The sequence below is a fragment of the Podarcis erhardii genome (genome assembly GCF_964252035.2).
Source record: "Podarcis erhardii genome assembly, chromosome: 2".
NCBI lineage: Eukaryota > Metazoa > Chordata > Lepidosauria > Squamata > Lacertidae > Podarcis > Podarcis erhardii.
The window spans coordinates 88,705,941-88,719,851 of NC_138498.1; positions in this window are offsets into that span (position 1 = coordinate 88,705,941).

Below are 13,911 nucleotides of genomic sequence, written 5' to 3' on the forward strand. Positions count from 1 at the left end.
AAGGCTGCCAATGGCTGCTTGCCATGATGGCTGTGCTCTGCCTCCAAGGCCAGAGGCAGCTTCTGAATATGTTGCTGGGAGCCACGGGAGGGGAGAGGGCTCTTATGCTCATGTCCTGGTTGTGGGTTTCCCACAGGCATCTGGTTGGCCACTGAGAGAACAGGATGCTGCACCAGAAGGGCCATTGGCCTGATCCAGTAGGCTGGTCTTATGTCCTTCTCTCCAAGTATGGGTATGAAAAGATGGACTCTGTCTGATACTGAGCTGGATAGGCCAATGGCTCTGTATAAAGCAGTTCTGGATATTTTATTGTGCAATTGGTGCATGGAATCCAAACATCTCCTCCTGAGCTCCCCAGGTACCACACCTGCAGTTGAGAACATGCAGAATCTCCAGCAATAACCAGCAACACTTGGTTGCTGATAAAATTAAATCCCCCTCCAACCCCTCCTCATGCAGGAGGGAGATAGAGTATCTTAACCTATTCAATGAATTTTGTAACTTAGCAGCAGCAGCAGCAGCAGCAATATGAAAGCCTCAATTTATGTAGAAAAATAGCTAATGAATGTAACCAATCAGGAATATTGGTGTATAAATAGCCTTGGACCTTCTGCTGTAACACACATGCTGTTGAGCAACACACTCTTACATCCCAGGTTCATGGCATTCTGAGAACATTTGACAAATATTTGCTTTCTGTTAGAAAGGCTGGTCTCTCCCTACTGTACCAATCCAGAGCAAGCAACAATGCAGTTTTCATTGAAAACACACTCCTACACAAAAACCTGTCCTATTTCCTTGCCGTTTCATAAACTGGCTCTATTCTGGGCTGTGTATTCGTTCTCCATGCATCTATGCACAGCTACCAGCTTATTGTCTAAAATTCCTCACTCCTAGTAAAGTTATCCTCCTGCAGTAGTGCCACTCCCATTCACTGTTGCATGAAGAAAGGATAGATTACTATTGTTTTGATATAATAATAATTTGTATTTTGTACCCTGTCCATCTGACTGGGTTGCCCCAGCCACTCTGGGGAGGCTTCCAACAGAATATACAAAAACACAACAGAACATCAAACATTAAAAGCTTCCCAATACAGAGCTGCCTTTTGTAAACTGCCCTGGAATTTGATAATGAGGGTTGGTATGTAAATATTTTATATAAATGCTATTCTGGATCCATGCTACTGGTAATTTTCCACTAAAAAGAATTCTCAAATTCATTTTAAGGGAAAGGGTCTTTAGAAAGGAGAAAACCAGTGAAGAACAGTGTGTGTCGTGACAAAAGGTTTTGTTCCCAATCACGCAGAGAAGGTCTAAAGTAAGGATCAACAACCAGGGGGCCCTGGTCCAAATCTGCGCCCCCCACCCCCCGAGAAACATAGAATCATAGAGTTGGAAGGGAACCTGAGGATCAGCTAGTTCACACCCCTGCAATGCAGGAATATGCAGCTGTCCCATACGGGGCTCAGACTTGCAACCTGAGTGTTATCAGCACCATGCTCTAACTAACTGAGCTATCCAGGCTCCAGCTGAGAGCCTTTGGTTGGAGGCAGTCTTATCTGAGTATCAGTTGCTAGGAATCACAGATAGGCAGAGTGAACTTGCAGGCTTCCCGCAGGCATCTGGTTGTGGGAACAGGATGCTGGACTAGTTGGGCCATTGGCCTCATCTTGTGTTCCACCATTTGTCAGCAAGAGAAGTATGGTGAGTTCGGTTACATGGCCTACCACCTTTCACCCATTGGCTCAAAGTAGTTTTCCCATAAGTTTAATTGCCGATCACGGGTCTCTGTTACCAAAGGATTTGGCCTCGTTGAGCAAGCGGCTTCGTTATCTTTCGGTTATGCTATCTGCCTTGGCAAACGGTATTTTTCCACTGCCTCTCCCCACTCCTGTTGCGATATGGGTTGCATTTACCTCATCCAAAAGCCTCAAACATTGGCTTTCCCTGAGCTTTTACTGATAGGGTCTTTTAAAAAATAAACTAAGATGAAATACTTGTTCCCTCAAGCTTACCCACACTGGTGTTAGTTTTCTCCCTGGGAGTCGCTCTGTGAGTGGGTGCGCTAGTCAGTCAAGGGAGCATGTTGACATCGTGCCATTTAGCAGCCTGCCAAATATTCTCAGGCGCGGTAACTTTCCTTTCGTCAACAACATTGGTTGCCAAAGAGAGAAAACTAACTGCCTGAGTTGAAAGAGGCAAACTGGGGAGGTGGGGGGAGAGAGAGAGGGAGAGAGAGGCAACAATTGTGTAACCGGGGTCTTGGCAACCCAGCCTGGTTAAGCTTGGCTGATAGGGGGGACTTTGGCTGGTAGCAGAGGAGCACTTGGCCGGAAGGCCAACAAGGGAATCTATGGAGATATTCCGTCAGTTGTTTTCGTCCTGCTTGCTTTGCTGATCCATATGTCAGATAAAATCTTTGCCTGGGCCAACTGGACTTGGTAACTGCCATACAAGTCCAACATGGGCAATCGCTCTTTCAAGTAACTTGTCATTCCAGAGGGTTTTCACTGGAAGTGTTGAGTAGAGAGAGCAGATGGTCTTTGCGTGCCCTGCAGAGATTCTTGTAGCACCTCAGCCTTCTTCACTGGCATTTATTCTTAGCATTCAATTGGTGTTCCATAATGCAGTTGTGCAGCTGATGAAAGGGCCCGGGGGGGAAACATTCTCTGCTTGCTACCCACCCTCTCATTTGGAAGAGTGGTTTTGAATGGATTTTTAACATTACATCCCAAATACGGAGGTTGCACCATATATAAAATTATGAAGCAAGATCCAGAGCAAGTTGGGTCCCATAGAAAATAGGAAATGTTAACCAAGATAACTTGTCCCGTTGCCCTCAATGGGCTCTAAATGCAACTAATCTGTGCATGGGGCATTGGGTCCAGATGTGCTCTTTCATGAACAGAAAACTAAGGGGTTTTCCTGACTTACAGAGCAATTCAAATGCTCATCTGCTCCACTGGAGGGGATTTGTATGAGCTAGTGGTATCCCTCTACCCAGCTCTGCCTGGCTGTCCCAGGCTCCACCAATGGGAGAGGACTGCTATGAAAGAGCACCCAGGTGTGCCCTGCTAAACCACAGATGAGCAGATGTGGGGGTGGGAGGGGAAAGGGAAGAGAAGGGCAGAGCTGGGGCAGGCAAAAATCTGCTGAATCTTTGCGGGTGCTGTTAATCGACCTGTTCTGGGTTTTGTGCTGTGCCAGCCTGGAGGTGGCACAGGAAAATACAGGGTTTTCTGCCCCCCCCTCCACCCTGGTCAGCCTGAGGGCCAAGACTCTGTTGTTCCATTAAGCCCCAGGGACTTGGATTGCTCTCTTAGCACAAGAGAACTGAAGTACAGAACTGTGCTTCCATTTATGCAACGAGTTGCACTATCTCTTGCACAGTGCTTTGAGCAGCACAAGGCATTTTAAAGGGCTTCATAATCTGAATACCACACCATATTCATTGGATTTGCAAAGAGAGCCAATGAGGGCAAGTTCCTGCTTTTCATTGGGATTTTCTTTCTCCCAAGCAGGTTCTAAAGCCTGATCCTACTCTTTTCCTCGGCTCACAGCATAAAATGCAAGCAAGCATTTCTCAGTTGGCCTGGCCATCTTCCATTTCTGACTTACTGACTTAGGTTACATTTATATCCTTTTCTTCCTTCAAAAGAACTCAAGGCAGGCTAGATGGTTTTTTCCCTCATTTTATCTCCAATTCCATGCAGTAGGCTAGCTACCCAGAGTGGAGCAATTTGGACCCAAGTCTCCAGCAGTGCATCTACTATACCAGGCTTTTCCAGCCATCATCCCTGACCATTGGCTAAAGAGGCTGGGGATGATGAAAGTTTTAGTCCAACAGCATCAGGGGACCCAAGATTGAAGAACTCTCTGCTACACCACAGTGTCTCTCTCCCTTGCCATTAACCTTGGCTACCACCTCCTTGATATTAGACAAGCACCAACCAAACATTTGCAACTGCATTAGCTAGATAATCATACTATCTATCATGCTTATTTTCTGGTTTTATAGTATGGACTTTTAACAGAGATGGTTGTAAATCACACTGGGATTTCTACTGAATGTTTTAATACTGATGTTTCAATAAATAAAATAATAAAATACGAGTCTCAAGAAAAAACAACAACAATTTATTTATACCCCCCACCCATCTGACTGGGTTTCCCCAGCCACTCTGGGTGGCTTCCAACAAAATATTAAAATACTGTAGTCCATCAAACATTAAAAGCTTCCCTAAACAACCATGAATCAGAGCCATTCATTTTGTCTTCCGTTCCTTCCCAAATATATATTTATCTTCTGTCTTAGCCAGCAGGGTCTACTCTGAAGATAACCTCCTAATTCCCTGGTAGGCTTTCAACTGGTTGCTCAACAGGCCTTTTGAGTTTTTCCACCAGCAATCTGCCTCTTGCCATCCCTTTCTACAACCACTGCACATTATATGTTTGTTTGTTTGTTTGTTTGTTTGTTTACATTATTTATTTACAGCTTTCCTGTGGTTCTCAGGCAGTCACACATTCAGCCACTGACTGGAGCTAGACCTGCTTCACTTCAGCAAGGTGGTGGCCTCATGTCCCTTCAATCTATACCCCTGGACATCCTTCATGCCTTTTCCTTGCCCTCTTAGATATTGTTAGCACCTCAGTCCCAGCTGCTATGGTTCTTCAGGATAGTGTGCATGCCCAATACAATCGAAGAAGAAGAAGAAGAAGAAGAAGAAGAAGACGACAACAACTAGGGTGAAGGCACTGTTAGGCCCTGGTAACTGTGGGCATGCATATCCAACAGGTACCGGTGGCAACAAGTCAGATGGTGTTGCTGATTCACTCAACTTAGGTATAATGGCCGCAATCCAATAAAAAACTGGGCATGCTTAATGTCTATTGATTTCAGTGGGCATAAACATACTCAGTTCCATGTTGGATTTGTGGCCAATGCCTCACATTTCTTTACAACCAAGGATCATCTCCCCTCTTGAGACTTTTATTGCTTAAAAATGGGCAGATGCATTGGAAAAAAGTCTTTCTGAGGTTTTAGCTTGCTGAAGTTTTGCCAGAACCAGGAATAGAACACAGGATCCCTGACTCCTAGACGCAGACTCTCCGAAGTAGACAGCCCTGCTTCCGAGGCCACAGTAACAAAACAAACAACAAAGCCAGAAAGGGAGGAATCTGACGTCATCGCTTTTGGAACCAATTTCCATTTCTCGCCGATTTTTCCTTTCTTTTTATCCCTATCCTATTTAGGACTCTGGAAAAATTTGGATATTATAAGAATAGGTGCTCTTTATCCTATTTATATCACTTTCAGAAAAGCTTGCCCAGCATCCCATCAATTTATTTCATATTTTCTTTCATTAAAAAAACATTAACAATAATTTCCTCCATTTATAGTGGGGAGATAAAACTAGGCAAAGAGTTTTGCATTTTACTGAGAGGAGCTGGGAAGGGGGGGGGGACATAATTAGATTTTTATTATAATTTCACATCATACTTTTCTGAGTCATGTGCAAAGATTTATACCAAACATGGGGTTGGGAGGGAGAGCTGGGGGAACTGTATTGCCTTAATAAAGAAGAATAAATAACTTATCAACTATAGAACAACAGGAGAAAACATAAGAGCTGGATGATGATGGCCTTTGTCTTCTGAGAAGTTGGCTACACATTCACATTCAGAGTACAGTGGTACCTGGGGTTAAGAACTTAATTTGTTCTGGAGGTCCGTTCTTAACCTGAAACTCTTCTTAACCTGAGGTACCACTTTAGCTAATGGGGCCTCCCGCACCACCGCTGCGCAATTTCTGTCCTCATCCTGAAACAAAGTTCTTAACCCGAGGTACTATTTCTGGGTTAGCGGAGTCTGTAACCTGAAGCGTCTGTAACCCAAGGTACCACTGTAGCTACATATGGAAACCAGCCCCTGGGCTGGATTGGGCAAAGGCTGGTTCAGACAAAGACCATAGTTCAGTGATAGGGGATATGCTTTGCATGCAGAAGGGCTCAATCCTGGCATTTCCAGGTGGGGCCAGGAGCCCACCATGCCTGAAATCCTGGAGAGCCACTGCCAGCCGTTATCGACCAGTGGTTTGGCAGTGTGGTGTGGCAGGAGAGGCTGACAAGTGGGGTGGGAACATTCAAGGGCAATCCAACTCATTGAGTTTGTTTTCTTACTTAAGGTACATATGTAAGAAGCTAGTTCATAATTATATTTTGGGAAGGGTTCATGTTCTTATGCAGCTGCACTGTTTCATACTTTCTGGGTGTCCCGTGATCATATCACAAAGTAGTTATGCTCTATGTTACAAATCAAGCACTGCTAGGAGTTGTTTTCCAATGTATTTCTTATCAATTACGCAGCTACGTAAGAACATGAATCATTCCCCAAACGTAATTATAAATGAGTCTCTTACTTGTATGTGTACCTTAAATATGCATACAAACTCCATGAGAGGTGTGAGCTCGCTTTTGCTGGGTAATCTAATTTATTAAAAAAATATTTTGAAACTATACTATATTACACTGATATGTTAAAATGTTTCTTTGATTGTCCCTCCTGCCACACTTCCCATCCTCTCATGCCTCCCTTGAAGAACCACTGGCCGATACGCACAGGATTGTACATACGCCAGGAGTCTCCATGGAAGTACAGTGGTACCTTGGGTTAAGTACTTAATTCGTTCCGGAGGTCTGTTCTTAACCTGAAACTGTTCTTAACCTGAAGCACCACTTTAGCTAATGGGGCCTCCCACTACTGCTGCACCACGGGAGCACAATTTCTGTTCTCATCCTGACACAAAGTTCTTAACCTGAAGCACTATTTCTGGGTTAGGGGAGTCTGTATCCTGAAGCGTATGTAACCCGAGGTACCATGAGATGGGTATGACTCAAGCTGGTCCAATGATGGCTGAGAATTTTAACCTCCCCCCCCCCCCGCCCGAGAAGGCCAGAGGAGGATAAAAGGCAAATGAACACACAAAGAAACAGGAACTGCCGCAGGCCTCTCTCCATCCATTTATTGCTTATTTCTGCTTATCTTATCTCTGCTTCAGCAGCTAATTTCCCTGCTCCCTTCTCTTCCACTCACAACAGTAAGACCTTTAATAGATGAAGAGAGTGGTTCCTTTTTCTACTGCAGTCCATGAGTAAAAGTTTCACAATATTCTTTTGAGATATCAGCCCAAAGACCTCCAGGGCAGTGTGACCATTTACGCTTCCCTGAAATGCATCACACCCACCCAGCTAAAAAGGGAAAGATTTGCATGAAAATTTCCTGTGCTGATTTACCGTATATGGATAGATTCAGATTCAGAAGTAATTACTATAACCTGTATAGCAATACAATACATCTCACCATAGTGGGGAAGAAGACTGTGACCACGTGGTCCGTTCACCTGCTCACTTTGCTGGCTAGGTGTCAACTGTTAATGGGCACCTTCAAGGCCCTGCTACTCTTCTTTCTGGTGGTTTCTTTACCTTCAAAACAGACTCAAACTGGCCAGCCCTTCAAAACAGAGGACTGTCTCCTGCAGAGTAGGCCGTGTGGCCACCCTGCTCCCAGATGGATCCTACGTGAAAAGTCTGCTTGCTTTTCACAATTCTCTGATTCCCCATATTTCTTTTCCCAATTGGCACTAATTCTGGCAGCATTTTCCAGGGCAAAGATGATATTTTAATCTTCCAGAGCTTCGCAGATGTGCCTGAGGTAGCTCCATATCTGAAGCTTATCAGACTGCTATGGAACATGGCAGCTGTACAAATGTGTGTAACAAGATGTGGGGGAAAGGAAGAGCATATTAGCTCTGCTCCCCTCCATTTTCATCTCATTCCAACTCATAGAAGGTGATGGTGTGAAGCCTTTTGTATCAGTGGAAGCTTCCTGCATGCTTTGGCACTCTGATTTTCCAAGGTCAGCTAGCAACAAGGCTGCTGAAGAACAAGAGACCTAACAACTTCCCGCCGCTGAACAGGGTCATCTTTTTGTTTTTCTTGCAAGTCTTTGAGCTCAGGCCTGAAGTTAACACTTTTTACTTTTCAGTGGCTCGGAATCAGAGTACCCAGGATTGGGACACTGATCTCTGGATGCTCCCAATAGATGAAACAGGAAGATAAATTTTGCCGATTCCACCATCCACCTTCATCGCCTTGAAGGCCTGCTCTAGAGAGCTAGGCGACCCTTCAAAACTGTACTGGAGGAGATGCAGAGCTTCTGGGCAACTGGTTGAAATTTGCCTCCCTTCCTCCATCTGGAGCCATTTCCACTGGATCTCCATCCCATTCTGCATGCAGTTGGGACACTCTGGATATGACCCATTATAATCAAATACTGTTTTCTCCCTTCATGGAACACTAAACAAACCAAATAAATAGCAAATTACTGTGGTCAGGAAGTCTGTCGGGCTCTGAAATTGCAGCAGAATGAGAGACCAGCATACCATCCTTGATAGCTAATTATTAAGTCAAGGCTGCAAACAGCCCCCAAGCAATTCCTTCCCTCTTTTTTTCCCTAGGAAATGTTTACATTTTGGCAGTTGCTATAAATAACATCTGGTTCCTGGCCATGGGCAGTAATGTGAAAGGGCTGATCCAATTTCACAGAAAGTAGCAAAAGAGCAAGGGGTGAAATTTAATATATTCTGCTCAGAAAGGTTCTGTATAAGCAGTACCTTTATGCTTGAAATTATTCATTTTGCATGCACATCTTTGAATATATATCTATAGATCTATGGATCTATACAGCTATACATCTATATATGGAGTCAAGTTCCGTCAACACATCTAAGAGATGCTTAATTGGAATTTCATTTGTGGCACCTGGGTTTAAACCCCCTCCATTCATTCTCTGGGATGTACAGCTTGGGCTGCAGATTACTCCTCCTCAATCTTTGATCCCTCTCTTTTAAAATGGGAATTGTATGGACTTTCCATACTGGGTGGCTGAGAGAATGAGCATAATAAACTATGCAAAGTGATATGCAAAACTGAAACGGTGATGATAATAATGGGGCTTCCCCTGCAAAAATATGACAATAGCCTCCTTCTATACGTCTGGGGGTCACAACACGTGCACACATTCAGTCGTTTGCAAAAGAAGGTGATTTGTTTAGTTACCTACAAAAAAGGCAATCACCTTTAACTGGGATGCCTGCACCAATACCTATCAGCCCAGGGGGAGATCCTGTTGTTGGTATCACCACCAATAGGTATGGTGTGTGGCAGGGTAACCCATAACAATGCCTCCTCTGTGGCAGCACCCTATTTGTGGAACTCCAAATATTGCCATCCATCCCATAAGGCAGTGCTTAAATTTGAGACCCCAGGTTCTGCCATTGCTATTGGTTTAGGAAAACACTAGTGTCGTCTGAAATAAAAGAAATTTGTTAAAGCCATGTGGCTGGAGGAAACAACTCTGAAGACTGATGGAACAAAGGCTTGGTTATCTATTTCCTCCCAAGGTGAGGGGAAGTGACATATGTAGGCTAAGCCTGGTAAGACAACTTACTCTGTGGTATTAACTCCTTCATGCATTGATTAGACTCAAGCATGCTGGTTATACGAAGTCAGTTTAGCATACAGATTCAGCTGTCTCATCTGTTAGAAATGACGGTCACACCTTTTACATTTTTTCAGCTCCTGCTTCCACATTACATTTTTATGGTATGTTGTTCTGGTACATAGGCCTGCACCTATGTTTTTTTACTGCAATGCACACAATGATCCCCTTGTTGCTCAGACAAAAGGTGAAATCTATTAGACCAGCCTGACCTAATATTTCTGCTTAAGAGACTTCTTTGATCTTGCAGTTAACCTGTAATTCAGGGATGGGTAATCCAATGCCATCCAGATGTTGCAGAGATACAGATTCCATCATCCCTTGCCATTTGCCCTGCTGGCTGGGGCTGATGAGAACTGGAGTCCAACAGCAAGTTAGGCACTCCTCCTGTAATTCTTTACTATAGCCAAACCTCAGTAGAAGGGATCAGGCAGAATATTCCTTACTTCTCCTCATCCTCTTAACTTTTGTTTTGCTGGAAAGGTAACAATGGAAGGAAATGATCGACTAGCAATGGGGAGATTCCTGCTGTTGCCTCACTTTCACCTCTAGACTTCTAGAACTGGGAGGGGCTTAGGTTCAACTTTTGTCTTGAGTTCAGGTTCATTGGGGGAATTCCACTGAAGTGCCACATAGGAATTTGGCTTCTGGAGCAGGATGATTTCGTCTTTTACCTAGAGAGTCTTCCCACACGGTTGGGTGATAGCCAAGGTTAGCAGAGAAAAATCAAAACTTAATTGCCCAGGTGTTTGTTACTTGTTTTCCAGCATGGGATTTGTTTCAATCCATACTCCCTCCCTCTTTCTCATAGCAAGGAGTAGACCAACATGATGCCATCCATTGGGCGGACAAGGAGCAGCTGTACAGAGCTTGCTTCTCCCTCTCCTGCCAGAAAGAACACTCCACTCCAATGTTCCATTGCCCTGGGGCTTTAGAGAAAAGAAGCCCCACCCATCAGCCAAAGGCATAGGAACCACCAAGGAAAAACACCAGCAAGGAAAGGTTAGCATGACCCCCATCTGGATAGACCAAACCTGCTCCTCTATCTCAGGAACCATCAAACCCAATATGGTGATGATGTATTCAGAGGTGCCTGAATGCGTAGAAACCTAGCTGGCAGACATACAGTTTTCCAAAACATGTAATAGATAGGAGGTATTTTGTATAATCTGTTTATCCCATCCAAGTGTCATTAAACCATTTGTGTGCTTGCCTGTTTGAAGGATCTCTGGATGTGTAAATTAAGGACAGGAGAGGGTAATTGGAGGCATCCAGCCATCCATTTTCCGCTTTGATTTTATGTTTTTAAGTTATATTTATGTCGTACTTTTTAATGGTATGCTGCCCAGAGAACTGTGTGTTGTGGGGTGGCACAGAGATGCTGAAAATAATTAAGCAAATAAATAAAGTGACCCAGTGGTGGACAGGTGGCTGCACTTCACAAATCTTTTACATCGAGCTTTGTGGTGTATAAAGGCCAAATTGGGACTCAAGCTCACAGCAGTCCTGAAGGTTATCACACAAGGATTCAGCCAGTGAACCTCCACTCAAATCTGGACACAAGTGAGATCATATCCACACCACAGTCATGGCTTCCCTACAAAAGAATTCTAGGACTAGTTGGTTGTTAAGGGTGCTGAAAGTTGGCAGGAGACTCTTCACAGAACTACATTTTCCAACATTCTTAACAAACTACAGTTCCTGGGTTTCTTTGGAGGAGTTTTGACTACTAAAGTGGTACAAGAATGTAGGTGTGACCCGAGACACAGGGAAGTAAGCTAGACATGCCGGGAAGCCTTCTAACAACCTTCTAACATTACTCAGGTCTATGGCTATTAAATAATTATGTCCTGTGAAAGTGTGGGGAAGAGGACTGTTGTTATTATAATTATTTTACAATTAGGCTGTCTGTCACTATGTTTTTTTATTGTCTTTTTATCATTGATGTTTGCAATGTGTTTCTAATGTTGTACACCACCCTGAGATTTTTTGATAAAGGGCGGTATATAAATTAATTAACAACCTCAACAACCACCAAGTGGTTTAATAGGTACTTCCAGCAAAGTTTCCAGCTCTTCCTTGCTCACCATTGTGAGGCTTTGCTGCTGAATTTCTGGTGAGAGTGTCAGGATGCTGTCAGCGGCTCCCAACTGGTTGCGCAGGAAAGTATAAAGACAAGGAGAAGTTTCTTACAGCCCTTTTTTATTTCAATCTTTACAGAGAGAGGCTATAGAACCAGGCCTCTTGAATAATGGCACCCCGAGTCAATCTCCACACACCCATCTAGGAGATGGTGGATCTGGAATGCTTTCTAATCACAGCGTGTCAGTCAAGTGTTGCTCTGGCTCTCCCATGATTTCCCAATGTTTCCCTTCATCTGCCTTTGAGCTGTGACCTCCCTCAACCCCCTGTTCTAAATCTATACTCTCTTTCTCTTCCTCTTCCCTGGAAGGGCCAGGATGGGAAGGTGGTCTCCACCATTCCTCCTCTGCCCAGCCCCTGACGGAGAAGTTGTCCCTATTGTCAGCCCTTCTGCCCCTTGACAGCAGCTGGGTCAGATTATGCTTAGCTACTTATTCATTTGTTAGACCGCACCCCATCAATTAAATGTAGAGTGGTGTACAAATTAAGATAAAAAATATGGTCACACTGCTATAGATACAACCACAACATATGGAAACATAAAAGACAGTCAAAGCGGGTTAAGAGACAGTAAAACAAAACAGAAGAGACTAAACAAGTTAATTGCCTGGGCAAATAAAATAATTTTGACCTGGGGCCGAAAGCATAGCAGAGTCTGCACTGATCGTACTTCAGTGGGGAGGGTGTTTCATGGTTGGGGCACCATCCCAGGAGATACATATCTAAAATAATAATACAGAACAACCTTTGAAAGTAGGCCAGTACTATTATCTCAGCATTGCAGAAGGGGTGGGCTGAGGGACTGTGGCTTGCTTAAGCCCACCAAGTGAGTTTGTGGCTGTGGTGAGATGGGGAATCACCAACGCTCTCTAAGCCACTGCACATGACATCACACCAGCTCGCCTATCTGATGTTTCCAGAGAGAGCCTAGCTTCCTGTTCTTTCCTTCCACTGTCCTGAATAGGTCACTTTTAGTTATCATAAAATCAAGCTGTATGCAGAGCCATTTCCAGGCCTGTTTTTCTGATCTGGTTAATTCCAGCTCCTTGGACTAGGCAGCTGGACAAGAGGCGGGCTCCCTTCTTCATCTTTGGGCTACAGCTGTCCAGCTGTCGGGGACATGGCAGTGTTTCCCCCTTAGCCTCTCTATGCTCCACACCTAAGGATGAAAGGATCCGCCAATTTCAGTTCTCTCCGTTTCTCGTTTATTCCAATCATAAATTCTGCGGCAATTTGTTAATTTTAAAAAATATCCTCATGAAAATTCACCAGCATTTTAGTGTGAATTTCTCTAAATAAGCACATTGCAGTATGTAGTTTTGACTAAGGTCAATTTACCCCGAATTGCAGGCAATTTACCCAGATATACTGCATTTGAGTGCACTGTTTTCAATAATATATCAATTTTCATGCACACTGTCCCCTAACAGACATATTTTTGTAAACTGTTTGGCAAGAGAACGGCTTCACAAAGTTCAGATTAAGCGCAAATTTCAAAGGATGGCTGTGTTTTGGTTCTCATATTGTTTTGAAAAGTGAGGAGTTGATATATTCGCCTTTAAATGTGAACAAAATCAATTTTTTCCCCCATCTCTACCCAAAGACACCTTAATTTGGAAATTTAAGATTCCACATTTCACTCCTAGGTTGCCCTCATGCTCATTCTAAGTAGGATCTATGTAAGACAGTGCCATTTCTTGCATCTACTGCCTCCTGCAGCCGGCTGATCATGAGCCATTAGCCAAGAGTTGCAGTAGGTTTAGCGCCGGTCTCTACCTGCTAAGCTCAGTTTGTGTCTCAGTGCAAAGGTGCTGCTTGCTCCATCTTGGGGCAGGCTTTGGACCTGTGGGTGTGGATCAGACTGTGCACTAACCTCTGTTGCAGAAATCCAAGCTGAAGGCTGGGGAACAACAGAAAGCGTAAGAGAAATGTGTTATCACAATGATTACACCCATTGTGGCCTTGAGGGACCTGACAGATCTGCTGTCTGTTTCCCATTTATTCTTCTTCTGTCAGTAAATCAGTAACTTGCAAAGAGCTCAATTAAAACACCCGGAGCCTCCAAGAACTTGCCCCCCCCTCCCTGCAAAGCCCAACCTTAAAAGTACTGCAGTATTGTCTTGGGAAGGGTGAATATGACCCTTTCATACAAGATCTCAATCTAATTTACCAGTCATTTTAACAAAGGGCTTTTCCAGACCTCAGCTTT